We start from the raw sequence: 25,394 nt of genomic DNA on the forward strand, positions 1-25,394 counted from the left end.
CTCTCTTCTTGAGGTCAACTGTCTGATTACTCCATATCTGAGGCAATAAACCCACCAGATCAACTGAAAGATTACTATCAGGGAGGAAGGTGGCTGAGGAAACTGGCCACAGTGGTGACAGGGTTCTACAACCAAACAGAAACAAAGGCTCTGCCCTCTCCAAGCCAGCACTGGCCATCTTGGCCAAAGGAGCTGTGTGACTGTGTACTTGCCCAAGGCTCTACCTTAAGGCAGGGTACCATGGGAAAAACACGGTTGGGCCACACTCATGACACCTAGGGCACTGAGACTCATAGTATTGCAGGTCCTTGAAAGAACCAAAGAACCTCAGGTGACCGAACCCTACCCAAGGAAGCAAAGAACCACAGTCCTTATTCCTCAGTCATGGGAGACAGGTGACATACACTGAGGACCCTGCTGGTGGTCTTTTAGCCTCTAACCCAAAGAGAACCTATACCTAGGAAACAGCCACAGTCTCCTCCCACAGCCCCAGGCAAACCAGATCCTGCTCCACCCATAACAGGTGGGGATAATTATCCACAAGCCATTTCCTAGAGCACCTTCACCTACATTGTCACCACACTGCTGTCCAATCTGGGCCAGGCCTAGTGATGGTCACTCTACCTGGAAACTTATGAGTAACCCAAAGGGTGGGTGTGCATGTTTGGAGACCCAGGAAGAATCTTTTGGGGAGTCTGCCCAGCCCCTCTATCATCTTACTGTGTTGGAATGTACCCCACCTAAGAGTCTTGGTAGGAGACAGTTTCAGTCCGTTGAGTCTCACAGGTGGTCCAAATATCCAGAAATGAGCTCAAGCTGTGGAAGGACTTCTGTCTTGGATAGAAGCCAGCATTCCTCAGGAACTTGTGAAATGGGTCTTCTGTTCCCCAAAAGGAGTCAGTCAGTTCCTTACCTCTGGCAAATGAGACATATGGCTCTCCACTGGCATTTATCTGTGGCACTTAACAGTATATCAAAGCCCATGCTGGCCATCAGGCTCCCTCAGCTCCCTCACAAATGCCTGTCATACATTTCCAAGTCCACAATACCATCCTGGCCCTTCAGCCTCTCATGGCTACTCATTCTTCTCATGATCCACATGATTTCTCCACCCCACACTCTATATCTTTTTGCTCTATCTCTTGCTATCCTCTTGCTCTCCCCACTGTTTCTGTTTCTCTCTCTCTCTCTCTCTCTCTCTCTCTCTCTCTCTCTCTCTCTCTTCTCTCTCTCTGCTCTAGACTCCCCCAGACAGATGCCCCTGAACAATTCCTCTCAGTCACAATAAAAAAACCTTCTCCCTAATAATGGAGTGGTCATGTCATCAGTTTCTTTACTGTACCCCCTCACACCACTGTATCCTGCAAAGCCAAGCCTGTGGTTTGCATTCCCAGTAGCCTTTGCAGTGAAAGTGTGGACACACACATGGTTTTGCCCAGTCATGGAACTCACCAGAGCCTAATACATGAGGAGGGAGGGAGGAAGATGGAGATGACTGACAGGGGGCAGTCATAGCACCTCATTTGCAGGTTGTGGTAACAGAGATGATAACAAGAGCTTTGATATTTGTGCCAGCACTACTCCATGACACAACGTCTGTCCATACTGGTTGGGGTTGTTGGTGGATTGGGGACTATCATTCTAGCTGTCTACTTCCCCTGCCTCCTGTAGATGTCAATAAAAGAACACCTAAAATAAAAAAAAAAAAACTCCAATCATCTAAGATCAGCCCTCTAGCCTCTGTGTGGGCAAGTGAAATGTTCCTCAAATACCACATGTTCCCTAGCTTTTCAGACCCCTACTGGGATTGCATGGAGAAAGCACTGCACATTTATTAAGAACCCAGGAACCCAGCATGCATTCTGGGTGGTGGCATCACACATCTTTAATCCCAGCACTCAGGAGGCAGAGGCAGGTGGATCTCTGAGTTTGAGGGCAGCCTGGTCAACAAAGTGAGTTTCAGAACACCCAGGGCTACACAGAGAAACCCTGTCTCGAAAAAAGCAAATAAACAAAAACAAAAACAAAAACAAAACAAAAACCCCAACATGCAGCAGACAGAGTAGAAAAGAGTGGGGACCAAGTGATATGGATCTGGTTTGCAAATGCTGTAAGCGTAGCCACTGGACACAGAGGAGGCCTGCTTGGTATAAAGCTAAAGTCAATACACCCTTTTCTAAGGGCCTCTATGAGTATAAAGTGAGAGCAACCAACATGAGGCACAAAAAATGCTCAAAATGGCCTGCTGAGGTCAATAACAGAGGTAAATAAAAACTACACAAGTCAGCACTTACTGCTGGAATTCAAGTCATTGGCTGGGTGTTAAGTGTGTGGCAATGCAGCGGGTAGGAGAGGTAGGCCTGTAAATCCAAAGAGGTCCTAGGCCTGCCTTAGTGCAAAGGCAATAACAGGCGGCCTGCAAGATCCCAAGAGGCCTAAGAGGGTGAAGTGAGCCATGTGCAAGAATTGCACACAGTAACCAATGCCAAGTTCACTTTATGCCATGCATAGCCCAGGCAGAGACTGTGAAAGCATTACCATCTGTCTGGAGTGGCTATGGGGAGACCAGGCTGGACAAATGTAGGGCAAAGGTTGCCCATTAGCTGCTTCTAGTAAATAAAGAAGGCTTGGCTAGCTATGAGAGACTATCGATTAAAATTATCTGGCTAAATCACAAAACTCAGCTTTGCTTGCTGCTCACGGAGTTCATCTGTTTTGAAACTGGGTCTGGCCTTGAACTGGGGCTGGCCTTGAACTCCCTGTACAGGGAGCCATTAACTGACGATGACCTTCCAATCCTCCTGTCTCCACCTCCCAAGGGCTGGGATTATAGGCACATACCCACAAACTGTGTTTATACTGTGCTGGAATTGGGGTTCAAACTCAGGGCTTGCTGCATGCTAGGCTGGCCACTCTACAGACAGAGCCGCATCTCCAGCCTGGCTGAGATTTTGGTAGGCACATGCTACTATCCTCTATGGGCAATAATTACATCCTGCCAAAAGAGCTTGGGACCTTAAACACTGCAGGTGAGGAGAGAATTGAAGAGAGAGTTTTCACAAAACCCTTGACTCCTGATCCAAAATCCAAGGTTCCCTGAAGCCAGATGATTTCTTCTCTCCTGTAGCCTTTATCTCTTAAAGGGACAGCACTTAATTTTCTGCCTGAGGTGAGAGTTTGGGCAAGCCTAATCATCCAAAGTGAAGGCACAGCCCTCTGGGAAAATGGAGACTGGTCTCACTGCCCATGGCATTGGCTAGAAAGAGGCCTGATTGGTTGTTTCCTTTAGCAATAATTTGCAAGCACAGCAGGCTGTTGTGTGTGTGTGTGTGTGTGTGTGTGTGTGTGTGTGTGTGTGTGTGTGTGTGTGTGGTGTAAGTAGTCCCTAAAGACTATGTGCCTGGGCTTACATGGCCCCAGCAACTCTCCTTCAAAGCTAGAGCAGCCAGTGCCCTCATGATGGTGTCAGGTGGGGAGGACTCTACTGGCAGTTGAGGAAGTGGGGTAGGAATACTTTTTAAAACTCTCTCTCTCTCTCTCTCTCTCTCTCTCTCTCTCTCTCTCTCTCTCTCTCTCTGTGTGTGTGTGTTTGTGAGTGTGTGTGTGTGTGTGTGTGTGTGTGTGTGTGTACACACCTGTGTGTACATGAATGCATGCATGGCACACACATGAAAGTCAGAGGACACTGTGTAGGGTCAGTTCTATCCTGCCACCTCCTGGGTTCTGATATAGAACTCAAATCCTCAGACTAGGTGGCAGCCATCTTTCGGACTCTGAAATGATCTGTTGTTTGTTTATTCATTTTGTTTTATTGTTTGTTTGTTTGTAACCGGCTCTCTTTACTTAGGCCTGGCTGTCTTGGAACTCACTTTGTAGACCAGGCTGGCCTGGAATTCACAGAGATCCTCCTGCCTCTGCCACTGAAGTGCTGGGAGTAAAGGCTTATGTTACCACCTGGCCATATGGCCTGGAATGGCATCTTAATACTTTTTCAGCCCTACGATGCCGTGAGGCCCTTCAAAAGAGGCCAGGATGAGAAAAAGAAAGGCTCTGTCCCTGGAAACAGCCCCAAGAGGGCTGTAACACTCTCCTGAATATTTAACCCCGCCTCGCCGCCACAGGAAGGACTCATGATTCAGAGGCTCTGTAGGCACACAGCCCTGGAGAAGGCTGCCTGGGGATGCTGGAAAATGAGTCCCTCATCAGACTTGCCAAGCGCTTGGGCAGAGCCCATGGGAACATGTCTACTGTCTTAGACCAACAGATGTCCCTAAGGCAGTGCCAGATATAGACAGTTACGATGAGGAAGCGCTGGCTCGGTTTGCTCTGTCCCCCAGTTGGGAAGGTGGGGAGGGTGCCCCCACTCACCTTCCTGTCATTCACACCCCCTGCACCAGATCCCTTGATTATGTAATTGAGGGACTGACCTAGACTTCCTGGTTGCTGTGGGTTCACAGTGGGTTCTTTGGTCTTTAAGGACCAAATCATCAAACAACACAAACATAGGAACTTATCCCCACCTAAGGGTCACAGGACTGTATTTTAACATTTGGAGGGAAATGGAATATTCAACACATACAGGAGTCAATGAGAATGACTGATACAAAGAACACTGTTCCTACACTGGGAGACCTTTCGTTGCCTGCCTTTGTCTACAAAGCTGAGTTTTTAGCAGTTGCTATGATTAGTAACAAAAGGTACTTGAGTGCGCGCGCGCGCGCGCGCGCACGCGCGCGCACACACACACACACACACACACACACACACACACACGGGCATGTACATACATGTGCACAACAAAAAACAAAATGAGGAAAAAAATGAGGATGGTAGTGTCCTGTGTGATTCCAAGCCTGAGAACTTGAGCAGGGTCTAGTAGGCATACATCCTGTTTAGACATCATCCCAGTGATTGAAGAATAAAATGTAAGACATTTTTACTCTTTTGATGTATATGCATTATCTTTTAAGCATGTGCCAAGTGGTTAGGAAACAATACTTTGTTATTTGGACTTAATTACTTCTTAAATGGAGTTGGTGAATCTTTCTTTTGGCCTAGAATCACCGTTTAAATAGAAAATCATTGGCATATTAAAAGGCACAGTAAATAGAGACTAGGAACCTGGGTTCTAGAACATTCTGTGTATACATCACTATCACCCCTAGCCACAACAATAAAATTTTTACAAGGGAGGTCATTATATAGCAATCAGTATTTCAGTTTGCCCCTACCATAATACTTGAGTTTTGCAGGGGCTGTGTAATTCTTACTGATAATTTGTAACACAGAACTTGGCTATGAGAGGGCCTTAGTGATGAGCAGAGCTCCAGTGAGGTGTGAGGGAGAAGGAAAACAAGGACTGTCTAATGCATCAGACCCCTGAGGTGGGAGTCTGATGGGGTTAGTGCCTTCTTGGCCTCCAAAACAAACAGTTTCCTGAGCTCTTTGGTGCCAAGTAAAATAATCAGCTACCTCTTAGGTGGGTTTTAAATATAAAGGAAGATAGAGAATTTTGTTATAAATCATCCTGAATTCCTTTAGAATTAGTAAACTTCTTGGCCCTTGTAGCTGAAGTTTGAATCTATCATTTCATAACTCAAGATTATTTCTCCCAGTGTCAAAAGGCAGACCCAAGGTCCAAGTAGGAGAAGCTCCTAGGATGTGGAACTCAGTCAGATGTGCTTAGAGGCAGCAGAGTTCAAGTTCCATCCCCTGGGTATCTCACAGCTGGAAGTCTCCAATAGGAATTGTCTGGTTGGTCTGGCTTCTTAATGCACTAACCAACCAGGCACTGCTACAGATAAGCTGTTGCTTAGCAACTGCTGCAACCCAATGCCACAGGACAGCAGAGAAGGTAAGTGTTGGATGCACGGTTGATGGTCTAATGTCAGGCATGTGTTATCTCAAGATAGGACAGCCAAGAGAAATTCCATACAGGCATCTGCTCCCATGCACTCTCTCCTTAGCTAACTGTAGAAGAGATCAGCAAGCTGAGAATGCCACTAGAAACCGTACTCCTTGGTACTGCCCTTCACAACCGGAGAGTGGCAGTGACAGGAAACACCCTTAAAGACTACCCTACCTTCACGATGGAATGGTTTGTATCCTCCTGCAGCTGGGACTACGAAATTGAGAACATGGAGTCCACAGAGGACTCTTGCCCTGCACTCGAGCTTAGAGAGAGAAGGATTGTTCTGCTTTTATCAGTGGTTTCCTGAGAACTGTCCTGATCATCCGACCACTTCACTGAATAGCTGTGAGCTTGCTATGTGCAGGCATAAACCCCACAAATTTTAAACAGAGTGCTGTAGGTGAGGTATGGTGCAGGCAAAACAAAGTAGCTGAAACAAAGGCAACATAACACCCCTCCCACCCTACCCCCATGCCCATTTCTAGGGCTTAAATCCTAAAGGACAATTCTGGGTATGATGGGATACACAGTAATCATAGCAGTTGGGAGGCAGATGAGAAGCTGAAAGTCATCCTCAGCTACAAGGGGGGTTCAGGGCTAGCCTGGGCTATGTGAGACTCTGTCTCCAGCCTCTCCCACCAAAATGAAATAAACAAAACAAAACCCTAAAGAACACTCGCTGAAAATCAAGTCACTGTTTCAGAGAAGAATAAAAGCAAGCAGTCTGTAAGAATGGCACCTCGTTGTTGGCAGCGTTCTGTTTCCATAACAAAGAGCCGAGATGAATGACTTACAAAGAGAAATGTTTGCTTTGGCTCCATCTTGAAGGTTTCGGCTCACGATCAACTGGTCCCATTCTCTAAGTCTGTGGGGCCAGGGACACATGGAGATGTAAGGCTGCTAATCTCATGGCTGGGAAGCAAAAGAATCAGGGAGAGGAAGGACTTGGGGTCAATCCCGTTATCCTCCCCCACCCCAAGAGCTTATGTCCCAGTGACTGGGCTCCATCCCATGAGCCAAAATATATACATTGTCCAGCCCCAGGTATTGTGCTATAGCAACACAAAATGGACCAAGATAGGGCCCGTGGTTTTAGAAGGAATTGTCAGAATGGATTAAACAGGAAAAGGACATATCCATCAGGATGACAAGCATGGCCTTCAGCATCCTCAAACAGGAAGCACTGGCTCTGCAATGATAAGTCATTACTGCCTTGTGGCAGAGACAAAGGGGGGGGGGAGCAAAACTAAAGGCAGAAGTTCCTACGCCTCAACAACCAGACCCTGACTTCTTGGAGCCTCAATGACTTGTGATGCTTATACAGCTCTTGAGAGTCTGGATCCTAAAGACCCACAGCCTTTACCCCAATCAGTCGATCTTAGTAGACAATGGGAGCTGCAAACCCAACTACTTGACAAGGTAGCAGAGTTCGCTCTTATTTATCTGTATATGGACCCCATAGAATCGGCTCATGAGACAAGATCAAGTACTTTCTCCCAGCTGTGACAAAAGAAGTCCTGTGCCTTCCCAGAGTCAATCAGCACCACCCTGGCGCTCTCTGCCCACCTGCTATTTATTGCTCTGCCTCTCTAAGTGGTATATATTCCCTTTAATAAATTTTCTCCAATTAATCTTTTCTATGCTTGTTCCTGCCTGGTAAGACCCCTCCTCCATCCCCAGTGACATTTGCCTCCTACAGCGGGGGTGGGGGGTATCTCGTTTTTTCCTTTCTTGTAATGTAACAAGAGGTTTGTGGATTATCCTGGCACTCAGATATCAGAGAAGCCACACTTGCCCCTGGGAAGGCAGGGGAGGAAGTCAGTCCCTTCTTCAGCTTCTAGCTTCCTCCTCGATAAGTGTAGATAGTGACACCCTGATTAGCAAAGATGATTTACCCAACACTGATGCACAGATGTAAGCCCCCGCCCACTTGAAGTCAAGAATCCAGAAGTGCATGGTTTGGAGAGCTCATGACCTCCCCCCTCACCTTCCTTCCCATCAAAGAAACTTCCTTGGTGTAAATGTCCTGTCCCACGTGCAAACCGAGGGGAGAACAAGCAATCATGCCTGCGCTGTCCACCAGTCTCTGCTTCATCTTTGATGGCCCCTACAGTTAGATTACTGCCTCCATTTTATAGATGAGGACACCGAGGATCAGAGGTCATATATTTAGTCTGTGTCACATCCCAGAACCAATACAGCTGCTGGGTCAGAATTTGAACTTGGGCCTGAGCAATGGGGTCAAGACCTGGGGGTGGTAATAACATAGCAGCACCATCACCTGCAGGGATAGAGACCTGTTCCCAGGAGCTGGTGCCAAACATTGTAAGTACTATTGAGGGTGAGAAAAAGATACCTCTCAGACAGGGGGGCTGGCACTATAGCTACCTCAGAATCCAAGGCCTCATCTCCCATCTTCCCTTGGTTTCTCCACCACACACACACACACACACACACACACACACACACACACACACACACACTGCTTCTGGGACAGGAATCAGCTTTCTTCAAGGTTCCCTTTATCTGCCTAGAGACCAGATCCACCAAGAGAGGAAACAATGACTGTGGGCTTCTTACTGGAAGGCTAGAGACCACAGAAGACCCATCAGCAGAAAGTAGGCTCACCCACACACCTGGACAGACTTCTGTCACACACTATTGTCCTCATTTCCTCTTCTGCAGGACCAACACATTGTCTCAGGACACTGGATGTTCTCCAAGTCCACTGAGTTCCCTGAAGAACTTACTGCTATCCTAAAAGTTGTTGACATTCCCCATGCTCTCCCTCCCCTACAGAAAAGGGTGTATAGTTTTCCAAGTGATGTTGGACTAAAAACCTTCTACCCTGCCTGTACATGTAAAATATTTATGTGTCTTCTACGTCTCCCTTTTCTCTCTCTGACAGTTTATTCTAACAATTCTTCAGACTGGAGGGGACAATTCCTTTTTGTTCCTACAGTCTTGAGGTAGTGCAGGTTTCAGAGTGTCAATAATTAAATCCCCAGAACCTGTGAGTGCTCCCTTGTGTGAGGGAAAAGGGGGACTTTGCTGGTGTGATTAGGTCAAGGGTCATGAGAAAGAGATGAGCCCAGATTACCCAGGTACCCCATTGTAATCATGGTCACCTCCCCCAAGAAGGAGGTGAGAGACCAGCATGAGTAATTACAGGTTGTAGAACAGGAGGCTTGGATGAGCTCACACAGAGGTCACAAGCCAAGATGTACAGGCAGCTGCTAGAAGCTCCCAGAGCAAGCCTAGTCTGCCACCATGCTAAACCTAGACTTCTTGCCACCTAAGACAGGCACTTAGGGGGGCTTAGATCAGTGGCCTAGAAATAGGCCAGGGAGCAGGTTTCGGGACCATGGTCTGTGCATCCCAGGACAGTGACCTGCTGTAAGACACTGCCCTGAACTTCCCAGGTGACTTTTTGTTTCTTCTTTTACTTCTAGCCCTTGGCCATACCCTGAAAGGCTGGAAGCATATCAAATCATAAATCAAAGAGACAGCTGTGGGGAAGGCCTGAGGCCTTGGTACCAACTGGTGGGCAAACATCTGCCTCATCTGGTTCTTGGCTAGAAACTAAACCAAAATAAGAGGGTGGGGTGGAAGTAGGAAACACATTTGGCCAAGGCCCAGCAAAGGCTCAGGAATCATAAAATGGCAGTGGTGACCTACATCAGAGGTGGCAGGAAGGACACATGGCCAATGGCATCCCTCTAGAGTGCCTTTTGATGAGTTTGATAAGTTTCAAGACAGTGGAGTTTTTGTTTTTGTTTTTTTTAATACAATTTATTTTATACAAAAAGAAACCAAATGCATTTGAAACTAAATCCAAACTCTGCATTAATTATTGCTATTGGGTTTTTGAGATAGGATCCCATTATGTTCCTCAGGTCACCCTGGTACCTGCTATGCAGCCCAGACTGGCCTGCAAGTCTAATCCCCCTGCCTCAGCCTTTTAAGTGTTAGGATTACAGACCTGCGTGATACCACCCCAGTGTTGCATTAATTATATTTTCAGCAGTGCAGTGGTGGGGGTGAGACAGGCCCTAGTGTACAGCTTAAACTGATTTCAAACTCACAGTAATCTTCCTGCCTCAGCCTCCTAAATACTGTAATTTACATTAATCTTATTCTTATTATGTGTGTGCAGAGGGGTGTGTGTGTGTGTATGTGTGTGTGTGTGTGTGTGTGTGTGTGTGTGTAGGGGTGTATGTGTGTATGTGTGTGTATATTAATGACTGATGTCCAGTGTCTTCCTCCATCACTCTCTATCTTGTCCTTTAACTACACTTATTTATTTAGAGTGGGCGGGTGAGTGCACACCACAGCACATATGTAGAGGTTAGAGGACAGCCTGTAGGACCTGGTTCTCTCCATCCATTATGTGGGTGCTGGGGATCAAACTCTGGCTGTTAGAATCAGCCCCAGGCACCCTTACCCTCTGAGCCATCTCACAGGCCCTTACTTTTACTTTTGATGATTTGTTTATTTGTGTGTGTGGACACATATTCACACGTGGAGGTCAGAAGAGGACAACTGGATCCCTCAGAACTGGAGCACACACGGACCCTTGTGGGATGTCAGCCTGCTACTTAGGTGCCAGAATCTTCCCTCCAATCTTCATGATTGAGCAGTAAGTGCTCTTACCTGCTGAATCACCTCTTCGTCTCACCATCTTATGCTTTGAGGCAGGTCTCTCAACTGGACCTGGAGCTCACAAGTTAGGCTAGACTGTCTGGACAGCAGCCACCACCTCTGCCTGATCCTAGAATTGAAGGCCCACAGCATGACACCTGGCTCTTTATGTGGGTGCTGGGATTGAACTCGGGTTTTATGCTTGCACAATAAGCCCTTCAGTGACTGAGCCATCTCCTCAAACCCTGCATTACATTTTTAAAACAAGGAATGTTTGGGGCCTGCAGAATGGCTCAGCAGTTAAGAGCAGTGACTGTCCTTCCAGAGGACCCAGGTTCAATTCCCAGCACCCACATGGCAGTTCACAACTGTCTGTAACTCCAGTTCCAGGGGACCTGACACCTTTACACAGACATACATGCAGGCAAACTATCAATGCACATAAAATAAAAATAAATAATTTTTAAAAGCCCCACAAGTTGTTTGTTTGTAGACACACACACACACACACACACACACACAGAGAGAGAGAGAGAGAGAGAGAGAGAGAGAGAGAGAGAGAGAGAGGAAGAGAGAGAAGAGAGAGAGGAAGAGAGAGATCAAAATCTAAGTCACACCCTCAGATACTCTTAGTCCTCCAAAGGACACGTTCCCCTTTCTTTGTCCTTTTTAACAACATTGCAGAAGAGCTGGACTGATGGGACAAAGCACAGAAGCTGGAGTGCTGGCCAGGCTCATCTTCAGGTTCCACTGGAGACAAGCCGCGTCTCGCTGGTTATTGCCCTGTGCATGTACTGTTCACCTGTCCAGTTTGCTCTGCTCTGTTTCCATGTCTACAGAGGAGAAACGGAACTCTGACCTCATAGGGTTTGTCTGAGCACTAAGTGGGATCGAGCACAAGTGTGCCTCATGCTGCTCACAGGCACTTTGGTTTCCGTCAAGTTGGAGGTTTGTGGCAACTCTAAGTTGACTGAACCTACGCCTGGCATTTTCCCAATACCTCATATGGCCAGCAGCAATTACATTTTTAAAATTTTATTTACTATGTGTGTCTGTGTGTGTGTGTGTCCTGTGTCTGAGCATACATGCCATGGCATGAATGGAGGTCAGAGGACACCTGAAAGGAGTGGTTTATCTCCTGCCATTACATGCGCGTACTAGGAATCAAATACAAATCAGCACCCTGGGTGGCAAGTGCCTGCAACCTTCTGAGCCATCTCTCCAGCCCTCAGTAGCATTCTTTCTCTCTCCCTTTCTTTTTAAGCAATAAAATTCCTTTAAGTTAAGATATGAAGGGTTTTTTAAATTCTGCTAATAATGATGTCTTTTTCTTTGTGTATGTATGCACGTATGCACACCCATCAGTGTCAGTTCGTGTCCACATCAGCATGTGTGCTCACAGGCCAGAGGCTAACTCACCTCAGGTGACATTCCTCAGAAGCTGTCTCCTCCCTGTGCCTCTCCTGCCTCTCTCTCCTAAAACAGTCTCTCTCACTAGGACCTGAGGCTCCCTGGTCAGGCTTGGCTGACTGGCTAACAAGCTCCAGGGATCCCCTTGTCTCTCTATCAATGAGATTACAAGCGTATGTCACCACATCTGGATTTTTAAGTAGGTGCCAGGGATTGAACTCAGGTCCTTGTTCTTGTACAGCACAGCCAGTGCTTTATGGACAGAGCCATCTCCCCAGCATGTTCATTCGGTAATGACATCAGGCTTTTTGCAGCCTGCCTAACAGACTGCAATAAGATATAAATGTAACGTTTATAAGTTCTAAGAAGAAAAAAACAAGCAACCAACAACAACAACAAAAACCACCCCTCTATGTACCTTGCTTTATGGTCATACACATCCACTTTACCTCGCTTCCTTAGAGCAGAGCCTAAGTATCCCTGAGATATGCCTACACGAGGCAGTTGTCACCATGTTGCTGGCATTAACTGACACCTGAGTCAGACCTGTCACAAGGCTCATTTCCCCTTTCAATCCTGGACTGGTTAGGTAGGAGTCAGGAAAATGCCTGGCCCTGGAAGTCTATGTGTGGCCTCCTTTTCAAGTTTATTCCTTTGACATATTAATATCCAATTTGTTTGTTTGTTTTTGAGACAAGGGCTCACACTATAGCCTAGGCTGGCTTGGAACTCACAGCAGCAAATCTTGCTACCTCGGTCTCCCAAATGCTGAGATTACAAATACCAGTCACCATGTCAAGCTACAGATTTGTTCAAATCTTGACTGGAGTTGTTATTTGAATGTATATTTATAAAAATCCTTAAGCTGAACACTTGCTACCTTATATTTCCCTACATGTAAATTTGCCTCAATAAAATTATTTTAATGTTCCTTTGTTCTCAAACATGCACTTTGCATGTTTAGCACAGAATGTTCCCTGTCACTGTCAGCATCCAAGGAGTTCACATCAGGTGTCAACTTTTGATTAATGGGCTTCCCTGAACTCATAAAGGAAGTCATTTAGACTCTCAGTGCCTGGAGGCAGAGCAAGGCTCACTAGAGCAATCAGCCCAGATAAGGTCACACACACACACACACACACACACACACACACACACACACACACACACACACCACAGACGTACACACATGTACACACATACACACACATGCATATACAATGCACATACATACATACACACATATGTACACACACATACACACATACATATGCATTTACACACACATACGCACACATGCATGCATACATGCGTGCAAGCACAGGCAACTCTCCTCTCCTCTTCACTGGTCATCATGAAGATTAACACCCAGATAAGACCCAGAAGCAACATTCAGAGATCCAGGGCTGTTTCTGTTTAAACCACCATGAATGTAATTGAATCCACTCCACTCTATTACTAGCATATAAGATGCGAGAGGTAGTCCCAGGAACCCTGCACATTTGGAAGACATGTGCTAGCCAGGTGTGGTGGTTACACACCTGTGATCCCAGCATTCAAGAACCTGAGGTAGGAGAATTGCCATGAGGATTGAAGGCTAGCCTGAGCTACTTCGTGAGTACCACCTCAGGCAGGATACACTATGAGAACCTGTCTTAACAGAAACATTTAAAAATAAAGTAGGGCTGGGCAGATGGTTCAGTGGATAAAGTGCTGTCACACAAGCCTGGGACCAGAGTTCAGATCCCCAGAATTCACATAAAAACTGGATGGGCATCATAGCCACCTGCGGGAGGTCCCAGGGCAAGCAGGCTAGGCAGAGCAACCAGCATGGGTGAACTCCAGTTTCAGTGGGAGACCCTGACTCAATAGAATAAAGTAAATGGCAAAAGAAGAAGAAAGCATGAAGGGGCTGGCTGATATCTTTGACAGTTGCTCTTTCAGAAAAGCCAATAAGGATTTTCTCTTTCTCCTATCTTCCAAATGACTACTTGTTCACTGAAGAACTGAGCTTCCATCTATGAAATCACAGGGCTATTAATTGTTTTTAAAGGAGCAGCCCCTGAGGCTGGAGAGATGGCTAAGCAGTTAAGAGTGCATGCTGCTATTGGAGAGAACACAAGTTCAGTTCCTAGCACCCACATCAGCTCCCAACAGATGTAACTCCAGTTCTGGGACATCCAATGCCCTCTTCTGGCCTTTGCAGGCATTACACTCATATGCTTATAACCCCCCACACAGACAGTCACACCCATTTTTGCTTACAGAACAGAAGAATAAAGAACCACCATGACCTCCTGATCCACTGGAAGAATGGAGACTTTAGGAAATAGAGACAAGCTCACATTAAGACATGCACACTTGGCTGGCTCACACCTTTAATCCCAGCACTTGGGAGGCAGAGGCAGGTGGATCTCTGTGAGTTCAAGACCAGCCTGGTCTACAAGAGCTAGTTCCAGGACAGTCTCAGAGAAACCCTGTCTCAAAAAACAAAAACAAAAACAAACAAACTAAAAAAGACATGCACACTGGACAAGTTCAGCCAGCATAATGGTAGTCACCGGAGATGGGAAAACAAATTAAAACATGTGTTTACCAGTTGGCAAATTGCCACTGCCCTGAAACAGTTCAATATCCCCCACATCCAGAGTGGAGGCCTCCCCACTCCCAACAGTTCTTCCTTTGTAAAGTTGATTTCAACTCCTTCTGCAGCTCTAGTGGGCTAGGGCTTGGCTATACCAGATGAGGAAACATTTGGATGCCCCTTTGCCCACAGAACAAATAGTTAAGGATTAACCCACCAGCAGACAGTGATCAAAAGAATATACATTTTTTTTCAAAATGTCATGATGTTAATGAGCAAAAGTAATGATAAAAGTAGGAAGCAGTTTACTTATTTCTGAGCCCTGCTTTGGTCTTGACTGCAGACTAGTGTCTCTCTTTCAGTTTAAAGTTTTCAATGAAGAAAAGAGTTCTTGGAGGACCAGGGAAGGGCAATTATCTGGAGTTAGAGGAAGCAGAAAGCATGGACACCGAGGCCCTGAATGAACAACTCTTTCCATGGGGCAGGGTGGGTGGGGAGTATGGTTCTCAACACACTCTCATTAGCACCCTATTAAAGAACATGAGATGACTGAGGTCGCTCCATCATTCTGTGTAACAATTCCCATTGACTCTCAAGTGCTGGGGGTTGGGGAAGGAGAGACAAAAGAATCCTATCCAACACCTTCAGTAAGGATTATGTTTCCCCAGCAGGCGTTGAGGTGGTGGGAGTGTCGATCACACACCATCCACTTAAGTAGCCAAGTACTGGGAGAGAAAATAATTCCATGTGTTGAGTTTCTCCCTGTGAAATAAAAGGGGAAAGAGTCAAGATCATCCGACTATAGTGGGTAGACTAGGTGAACACACAGGCCCACTATGCTCAAATAATAGGAATTTAAATACTCAAAGCACAACAAAGGAATAAGAAAAGACTACTAGAAAATGGAGGTGAGTTGAACAATGTTGTTCTGGAGTATAAAACATGGGCTAGTTTAGATCCTGACTGAGGAAAAACAGCCATACATATGTTACATCTTCAGTGCAAATCAGAGAAATGAGAACTGAACTGTGTAGTGGTGAGGAAAGATCAAGAAAGGGAACAAAGTCTATACTCTTGAAAACTAAAGTCATTGTTGAAAGAAATTAATAGTGATAATTGAGATGCATAATGAATAACTATAATGATCGGTGTTCAGTGAACCAGAAGACTTAATGTCATTAAGGTGGTAGCTCTCCCCGAACTGATCTACACATTCGCTGTGGTTCCTACTAACTTGCTTCATGCAGAAACTGATTAAAATGACTCTAAAATTAATATGAAAATACAAAAGATGTAGAATAGCAAAAATAATCTTGACAGAGAATAAATTAAGAAGCTCTGTGTTTTGTGATTTCATAACTTACTACTGAGCTGCAGCCCCAAAGATGAATAATAGATCCATGGAAGAGAACTAAGTCTATCAATGAATTCTAGCTTTTATACCCCCCCCCCTTTAACATTTTGTGTGCATCTGGGTAAGCACAAGCCATCGTGTGTGTGTGGGGGGGGTATAAAGGCCAGAGGGCAACCAGTGGGAGTCAATTCTCTCTTCCCACCATGTAGGTGGGGCCTGGGGCTACAACTCAGGTCATCAGGCCTTTCCCAATTGAGCCATCTCTCCAGCACCCAGCAACTGATTTTTAATAAGGATGCCAAGAAAATACAATGGAAAAAGACTAGTCTTTTCTATAGTGCCAGACAACCTGGATATCCATGTGCAGAGGCATGACCCTGGCTCCTTCCTCACACCACACACAGAAAAACTTTTCAGATGGATCTACAGCCTCTACCATGAGAGTTGATGCTCCAAACTCACCGAGGAAAATGTAGTAGTAAGCCATGGGTAAGGGAAACCCTTTTTAGACATGACACCAAATACAAAGAAGCAAAAATAGAGAGAGAGGGAAGAGGGAAAGGAAATGGAGAGAGAGGGAAAGCTGGACTTTTTCCAAAATAAAAAGTTAGTCCTTTGAAGGCCATCATCAAGAAAACATAGAGCAATGGGAGAAAATAGTCACAAGTCATATATCTGAAAAGGAAATACTGTCCATAATATATAGCTCCTTTTATAATTTAATAATAGTAAGATAAACTAAATAAATAAAGGACCCAAATAGACAGCTCCAAGAAACACCTAAAAATAACGGATCCACTTGTGAAAAGATACTCAACCCTACTAGTCATTAGAAGAATGCAATGTGAAAAGATACTCAACCCTACTAGTCATTAGAAGAATGCAAATCAAAACATAATGAGGTGTCAACTCATATTGACTAAGATGACCAAAACAACATCAACAATGACCAAAATAACAAGTGTTAGCCTAGCTATAACTAGGGCGTCCAAACACTGCTGGCAGGAACAGATGATGGTGTACCTACTTTAGAAAACATTCTAACAGTCTCTCCAAAGGTTAATCGTACTATGACTCATTAATTGCATTCCTGGGTATATATCAAAAAGAACCAAAGGCTGCACCCTAACACATACTTGTACATAAGTGTTCATAGCCACACTATTTATCGTGGCCAGCTTTTGAAATGACCTCAGCGTCTATCAGCCAAGGAATGTATAAACAAAGCACAGTTTATCTACATGGTGGAATTCAGTCAGCCATAGAAAGGAATGAAGTTCTGATGTGTGCTACACCATGGATAGATTTTGGGAAATTTATGATATGTACAAAGCCACATGCACTCAAAAGCTCACGTGTGGTATGATTTCATTTATGTGAATTTTCCAGAGTCAGCAAACCTGCAGAAACAGAAAAAACTAAGGGTTTCCTAGGAGTTCAATAGAGGGAAGCTGAGAAAGTAATTGATAATAAATATAAGGTTGTATTTGGGGAGTATAAAATATTCTAAAGTTAATTATAGTGATGGTTGCAAACTGAAAATTGACTGAGGGGGTACAAACTGGAAAAGTGGAAAGCTAAAAGATAAAGATAAAACACATGTAGTAAAATGTTTGAAATTTTCACATTTTTAAGATTTATTTTTATTTTATGGAGCATTTTGCTTGTGTGTCTGTCTGTGTACCATGTGTGTTCAGTGCCCACAGAGGACAGATACTCTGGAACTGGAGTTATGAATACTTCTAAGTGGCCATGTGGGTGGTGGGAACTGAACCCTGGTCCTCTGGAAGGGCACCCAGTTCTCTTAACTGCTGAGCCATCTCTCCAGGACCCCACGTTTTCACAACTTTTTAAATTGCAGGATTCGAAACAAAATAGTTGGAAATCAAAATCTATTTCTAAATGAAAGCTCAAATAAATTCCTACAGAGTCAGAAATGCTGGCTACCATTTAATGCACTGGGAAGGGCTTTGTGAGTGAAGTACTAAATGAACAAGTTTAAGGGGCTCCCAGGGCAAGAATTTCTTCCAGGTGCAAATTTCTTTTTAGGGATGGAGGATGTAGACACAGGGCTATGAAGCCCAGGTTGACTTCGAAGTTGCCATGCTCCTAACACAGCCTCCCAAATGCTGGGGCAACCGGTGTGCAGCACCACACCAGGATATCCCTTTATTCTACCTAGGAAGTCACAAAGCCACTAGTTTAGCAAACATGTAAGTCTGTCCCCTTCTTGGAATGGAGGGAAAGCACAGACAGATAGACAGTGAGACAGAGGGACTTGCCAGAGCCTCCTGCCTTTCACAAGGGTATTTGTAAGGATCCCGTGAGACAGTGTATGATAAAGCTTTTTAAATCCTTGTGGTTAGGGCAGTGGCATCTAAAATATGTAGCCTTAGTCCTGTTCAACTTTCTTGCAATGACCAAATACAAGGTTTAATTTCCTGAGCCCCATACCGTAGCCAGTTGGATTTCTTTTGATAACACACTGTATATCCAGTGTATCCCCAATTTTTATGAACATGTAACCACATAAACATTTGAGATGTATGTGTGCAATTCAAACTATCTCTTGGAAATCTGGTGCCTGTTTTACACTTATTGTTTATTGTGTGTATAAAGGTGGACCACTCAAGTGCTCTGTAGCCACAAGTGGCTAGTGGCTCCCAAATAGCACACCACAGATGAGGACACTGGCCTATGCTATGTGGCCTTGAAGGAGGAGATGGGGTGGTACAGGAAAAAGAGCACCACACCAGAAGATGTTCACATGTCATCTCTATGGCAACCAAGGGTACTGTATCTCACTATCCCAGAAGAGGGTTGGGAGAAGTGTAGTGATAAAAGAATCAGAGACTGATATTGGGATTCAAGCTTCAAGCTGAAGATCAGAAAAGCAAAGCAGCCTAAGCCACCACCTCTTACCTCTACCTCAGGCTGAAAGGGCTGATCCTGTCTCTACCAGCTCTCACCAAGCCTCAGACTGATGCCTCTCCTCAGTGTGGTTGGACAATCAAAGCCTGATGCTGACTACTGAAGACCCTGCTCCTATCTTTTATACCTCTCCAGTCCTGGGATTAAAGGCGTGTGATCCCAGGTGCTGAGATCACCTTTGTGTGAGCTGTTTCTTTTAGGACTGGATCAATTTTGTGGAGCCAGTGTGGCATTGAACTAGCAGAGATCCATCTACCTCTTAATCCTGAGTCCTGGGATTAAAGGTGTGTACCACCACCACCACCACCACCACCACCACCTAGCTTCTATAGCTAACTAGTGTGGCTGCTTTGCTGTTTTGATCTCTAATGGCTTTAATAAATCATAAACAATATATTGCCACAGGGCAGGGGAGGTTGTGTCCAGTTTTGTTTTTTGTTTTTCTTGCTGAAATTCCTCCTCCCGTCACCCCCTTTCTCCAAGCAACCATGGTGTAGAGGGCAGGGATGAAGACAAAGGAAGGTAGATGGTTGGGTTTAAGCTCACTGTTCTCAGTCTCCCTTCACTTTCAGCCCCATCATCAGAGGCCTGAAGGATCCTAGGCCAGAAGGAGTCTGAGAGGCCTGGGAAGGCTGCTTCCTGTCACTCCCCCCACCACACTTCTGAGGAAGCATCCTCAATCTCCAAAGAACAGGCCTCCTGTTCTGCTATTCACGGCATACTCTGTTCTCCCAACTGTGATATTTTGGGTCCTTTTGGCAGGAGGTGGGGATGGGCAGGGGTGGAAAGAACCCCGAATGTTCTCGCACAGACATCTGGTGCTTGGATTTTGCTGGCTCCAGGGACAGCACTATAAACCCACTAACACTAATTGCTTTCCTGTCTGCCTCCATCTCTAGTGGAAATAAAATGCCTCTCCAGCTAAAGGAAAATGAACCGCCCATGCGCTGATTTACCTCCTTACATAAGGGCTCTCGGCATCTGTTCTCCCCACCCCAACCGCCCCCGCCCCTGTCATATCCAAAGCCCTTAAGGAGAACAGGGCTCCAGAAGGGCACCCTCCAGCCTCCAAGGACTGTCGAATTCCACCCTAACCCATGAGGAAGGGGAGGGGAGGCAAAAACCCCTCTTTGTTTTAAATTCATGCTTCAGGAATATTTTGTCTATTCTCATCTGATGTTGGAATACAAAGACAAAAAGAGGTTTACTGACTGTCCTCCTCCAAGTTCGGCTGCCCTGTAAAAGGGTAAATAACGGAAATAGCTGGAACTGAGGTTCAAGAAAATGTATTCATGCTGGACTTCATAGTAGGGCCACAGAGCCAGGTGGTGGCGGCGCACGACTTTAATCCCAGCACTCGGGAGGCAGAGGCACGTGGATCTCAGTGAGTTCAAGGCCAGCCTGGTCTACAAACCTGCGTTCCAGGACAGCCAGGACTGTTACACAGAGAAACCTTATCTCGAAAAAGCAACCAACAAACCAACCAACCAACCAAACAAACAAACAAACACAAAGCTCAAAACCTACAGGAAAGACTCATGGACAGCTCTATTACAGTTGATTGCCCCGTTTTAGATCTCACCACAAAAAGTGGTGGCCAAGAAAGACACAACCCCATTCCCAATAAGGCACTTCCTTTTCCAGTAACAAACCATTCATTTTTTTTTTAAGCTGCCAAAAATATGAACTACATTTCCCAGTTTCCCTTACAATGAAGAATGACCATGTGACTAAGTTCTGGCCAATAGGATGTGGCAAGGATGCCATGTAATTGTCCCATGGGGCAAATCTCCAGTTCCCCTTTTCCTATTATAAATTCCACCAGGAGTAAGGCCATATTGAACCCCAGAAGGCAGGCCAACACAGTAGAGTGGTCAGGCAACAAGACAGAATCCTGATCACCGATGCTATGGAGCTGCCTGCCATACTGCTTACAGAGGGACAGCAATGTGCGAGAGAAAGCCTGTTTGGGTCTGGATTATGGGAGCTGAAATTGTATCCTTGGATTGTATCTGCTGAAGAGAAAAAGGGAGGACACTCTTGAAATACATGATGCCACTACTTGGCCTTCTCACTCCAAACAGCATCTAGTTCTTGTTCCTTCCATCTGTAATGAAAAGTCTTACCTTTCCTAACTCCTGAGCTGCAGAGACTCTTACCATCCTCATGGCCTTCTTCCTTCACCACCTCCCTCTACTCACTGCTACTCCAGGGCACAAGAATACCATTCTTTGACCAGACCAGCTCTGGCATTTAGAAAATAAAGCCCTTTGTCAACGTCTCTCTGACCTGCCTTTGAGGCACCCAGTTAAAATGTCCCAGACCATAAGAGCTTATGGAATCCAAACCCTCAGAACCTAGCCTGGGTTTCTTGTACAAACACCACTTTCTTCGCATCTCTGAAGTTAGAGCAAGCATGGAAGGAAATTGAGATCAAATGGGCGCAGAGGATCAGCTATTACAACAGGACTCATGCGATGCCTTTGTCCGAGTCACTGGATTTCGTCAGCAGAGAACCACAAACACAAGCCCTTTGTTTAATGTAGCTGGTGATGAAGTAAGCGGAGTGACTCCAGTCCCACCACTCCTTTTGCCAAGCTCACCCAACTGACTTTTGGAGATTGCTCAACCAATGAGCAGAAGTTCATAGAATCTCCTCTTGGGCCAGCTCCCAAAGGGTAGGAATGCTTGGCTCGGCTCCCAGAAAAAAAGTGCTGAGGCTGCCAAAGGTGTGTGAGAAATGGTCCCTTCCCCACTGAACACGGCAGAAGAGAGTGGCCTGCAGCCCTGTCAAGTGGCATTTGTCCTCCACGTGGAGAGGGCTGTATGAAATGACAAGTTCTCTCTCCCAGCTCCGGAAATAGCTGCCTGATCAGGACACAACTGAATGCAACCTTGGGCCAGGCTGTGCCGGGCAGAGGTTAATGTCCCTTCCATCTGAGGGCAGGACCCAGTTCCAATTGTTTTGTTTTGGCTAATTAAATTTGCTGCACAACATAGCAAGTGCTTTGGCTTGGGTGAGGAGGCCAAAGGCTCTCCCCCTTACTCCCTGTTCTTCCCTGTGACGTCAAGCGCAATTGAGATGATGGGCACATTTGACCTCTAAACCAACATTCATTTCAAGCAGAAAATGTTTTTTTGTTTTTATTTTTGTTTTTTTCCCCATTGGTGCTGCTAGACACTAAACATTTGTGTTGGCCTCTAAGGACCTCCCAGGTGACCTGACAGAGAGAAGAACAGCCCTGTAAAGGAGCTGAGGGGAACCACTCAGGCCCCAAAGGAAAGTAGGCCAGTGGGTCGAAATAAAATCCAAGCAGAAGCAACAAAAGATCTAATACACACAGGTGCTAATCTGATGCCCAGCAGAGCCTTCAGGTCTCTATCCTCAGGGACTTTACAGCTGACTTGCTCGTGGGCCTTTCTAGTTGTTTGCTTCTAAATTTATTTATCTTGAATGACTTGATTGTTTTTAGAGAAATGACACATTCTTTTTTTTTCTTCTTCATTAAGCAATGCAAGCAAATTTGAAGAAGAAAATTAAAATAGTCCCAGATCCTAGCACTAATCAAGAACCTAGCATTGGGTTTCTTAACTGGTTCATCTCTCCAACATAGCATTAGTTTCTTTAAACTGTAATTTCAGTTACTTCTTCCTCCACGGACACCTAGGAAGATGGAGAGGTTTATAGGAAGAAGCAATTTTAAAGGGAGTATACTACTTTTTTCCCCCTCTAACAAAGGAGTCTGTTTTTGGAACTTAGCTAAGTAAGGAACTGACAGAAGAACCTGAGGGATTTCTGTAACCATGTAGAGATACAGATATCCAATCAGTGGATCCCAGGATAGCTGTGAATGGGGCCCAAACACAGTGGATTACAACCCTGTATCACAATGTCAAGAGGTTGAACAACCATCCCCAACCCCACCCTGAGACTTGTAGCTTTCTCTGAACTGACAAGACTCTGAAGGCGGCAGGGTAAAGGTCACAGCCAACTGAGATCATCAGAAAGGTAACAGGAGAAATGAAATCCCCAAGCCTCAGTGGTTTGAAAATATTTTCCTTGGCATTCTCAAGAGCTGCCTGAACTTCACATAAACGTCACAGGCCATGTTGGAATCTATGCTACAACAATGCAGTGCTCTGCTCCAACAATGCAATGGGCTCACCCTCTGCATTTGACTGGCTTATCTGACTTTCTCAGGAAAGAGTTTATCTCTCATATTTAGGAAATCCTCATGACAACAACAGTTGGAAAGAAAAGGACATCAGTCACCCCATAGGCAGGAAAGAAATGGAGAATGCTTTACAAGCTCGGGTCAGCTTCATCAGTCTCCGGGCATAGACCAGAGTATGGAAGGAGAAGAGAAGCAAAAGAGGAAGGAGGGGAAGGCAAGCCAGAGACCCACTCCCCCCAACTTTCTCATGTCCATTGGCTGTGACAGCAAAGCGAGACTCAAGGACGTATTGGGAAATCTCTCAGCATCATGAGGAACCCTGACATGATTTCATGGTCAAGAATCCATGATGCTACCAACAGCCTAGCATTTTTATTTATTCATTTTTTTTTAGCCCATGTGTTCACTGTCACTGCTTCCTGGAACAACTTGCACCAACAGAAGCTTGGGAAAAGGAGGAGGTCCCAGGCAAAGGAACCAATTCTAACCCTGACAGGATCCACCTGTGGTGGCTGGGCCTGCCTCCTCCGTGTGATGATCAATGGACACATGGTGGTCATTCTCACCCAGCTGTAATGTCATCAGAAAGACTCCGTTCAGGACTACTGACCTCACAGAGGTGTTCCTGAGTCTACAACAGGAATCAGGTACCAGCGTGGAACAGCAACTTAAGATGCCCTTCTCACCAAGGGGCTTAGGCCAAGCCCTTCAAGCCTGATATCCCCCCTCATTTTGTAAATTACTTAGCCACAGTATTTGGTGGAGCGTCTACCCACCATGTTCCAAACCTTCATGGGTCTTGAGGGAGCAGGAAAAAAAGAGTAGAGGTAACCTATTTGTCTTAAACATTTTCCTGGAGACAGATACCATGGACTAGGTACCAAATGCCTGCCCTGGCCCACAGTTTTCTCTCTCACCACACAGCACTTGAGCACAGCTGGAGCTGGCACCCATGAAGACAAGCAATAAGCATATGTGCCCCAAAGGGTAATCAAAAGACAAGGTCTGATCTAGGAAAAGCCAATAAAAATCCTTGCTAAGGGATCGGGCCCATAGGGTTATTTGGCTCCAGCAGGACAAAGAGGGCTCCCCCACTGGGTGTGGCTCAGTCCTTTACTCTCCTCCAGTAAGGTAGGCCAAGGGTGATGCAGGCAGAAAAGACAGGGTATTCCTTTTCAAAACAGGGAAAGAGACCCCCACAGAAGCACCGACTCTTCCCTCCAAGGCTGCACCCACTGCTAGCTCTGGGGCCATCGGACAGCCTGAGCTGCTGTGTCAGACAAGCCTGTGTACAAAGCAACAACCTGGAAGGTGTGACACAACCCCCTGGGGGCAGGGGGGAGTGGGTAGCAAGCAAACCATGTTCATTTGTGGAGCTCTGTCTGTGCTGTCCTTTGCACGGAGGAACAGGGGCAGCAGCACCCTCAGATATTATGTAGCAGCACAAAGATGTCTGCTAGAAAGAGGGCAACATAAACTACACATGATGGCCAGGCCCCTGCAATTCGCAGAAACCAGGTTGATGTTTTCCATCTGCTGTACAGTTGCCAAAGCAACCTCATCTGTTCTCAAAAGAGATAAGAGCTTGCTCTACCAGACACTCTCCAGGCAGGCTTTTATCTACCAGGACAAGGCTGGCACTTCAGAGCAGTCCAGCCCATTTCCAAGTCTGGCTAAGTGGCAAGAACGTACTTCTAGGGACTAGTACATGTGTGTTTGTGCATGTGTAGCACATGGGCAAAAGCACCCCCCCCACGAATGCATACACACACACACACACACACACACACACACACACACACACACCTTTAATCCCAGCACTTGGCAAACAGAGGCAGTCAGATCCAGGCCAACAAGGACAGAGTGAGTTCCAGCAGAGCCAGGGCTACAGAGAGAAACCCTGTCTTAAAAACCAAAATGTTCTCATGTCCTCTTACAGCCAAGTCCTTTCCCTCTTCCATCTTTTCCATGACTTGAGCACACACCTGGCTCTAGAGCATGCTTCACCATGGGAAGCTTGACCTTCCTCGGCCATCCTGTTTGTACTGCCTTTCATCCACTAAACCCCTTTCCTGAGGCAGGGGACCCATCCCAACACCCCCAGTAGATGCCTGAGACTTAAGATAGCACTAAACCCTACATGTACCCTCCTCTCTCTCTCTCTCTCTCTCTCTCTCTATATATATATATATATATATATATATATATATATATATATATTCATAAATTAAGTGTCATATGGGATGGGTAGATGGGACAAAGGACATGTCACACCCAGAGTGGTACAGACATAGTGTGAGATTTCATCACATCACTCAGAAGGGCACACAATTTCAGATACAATCTGTTTATTCCTGGAATTTTCCATGCAATATTTTTGGACTGCCG

General features: G+C 45.7%; 1 protein-coding gene across 7 annotated transcripts in view; it reads right to left on the reverse strand.

Moving 5' to 3' along the window:
* The window catches only part of Gfod1 (glucose-fructose oxidoreductase domain containing 1), a 100,339-nt gene that overhangs the window by 17,002 nt on the left and 57,943 nt on the right, over positions 1–25,394 (reverse strand). The window lies entirely within an intron of this gene.

This window comes from Cricetulus griseus, chromosome 3 (genome assembly GCF_003668045.3).
Source record: "Cricetulus griseus strain 17A/GY chromosome 3, alternate assembly CriGri-PICRH-1.0, whole genome shotgun sequence".
NCBI classification, from domain to species: domain Eukaryota; kingdom Metazoa; phylum Chordata; class Mammalia; order Rodentia; family Cricetidae; genus Cricetulus; species Cricetulus griseus.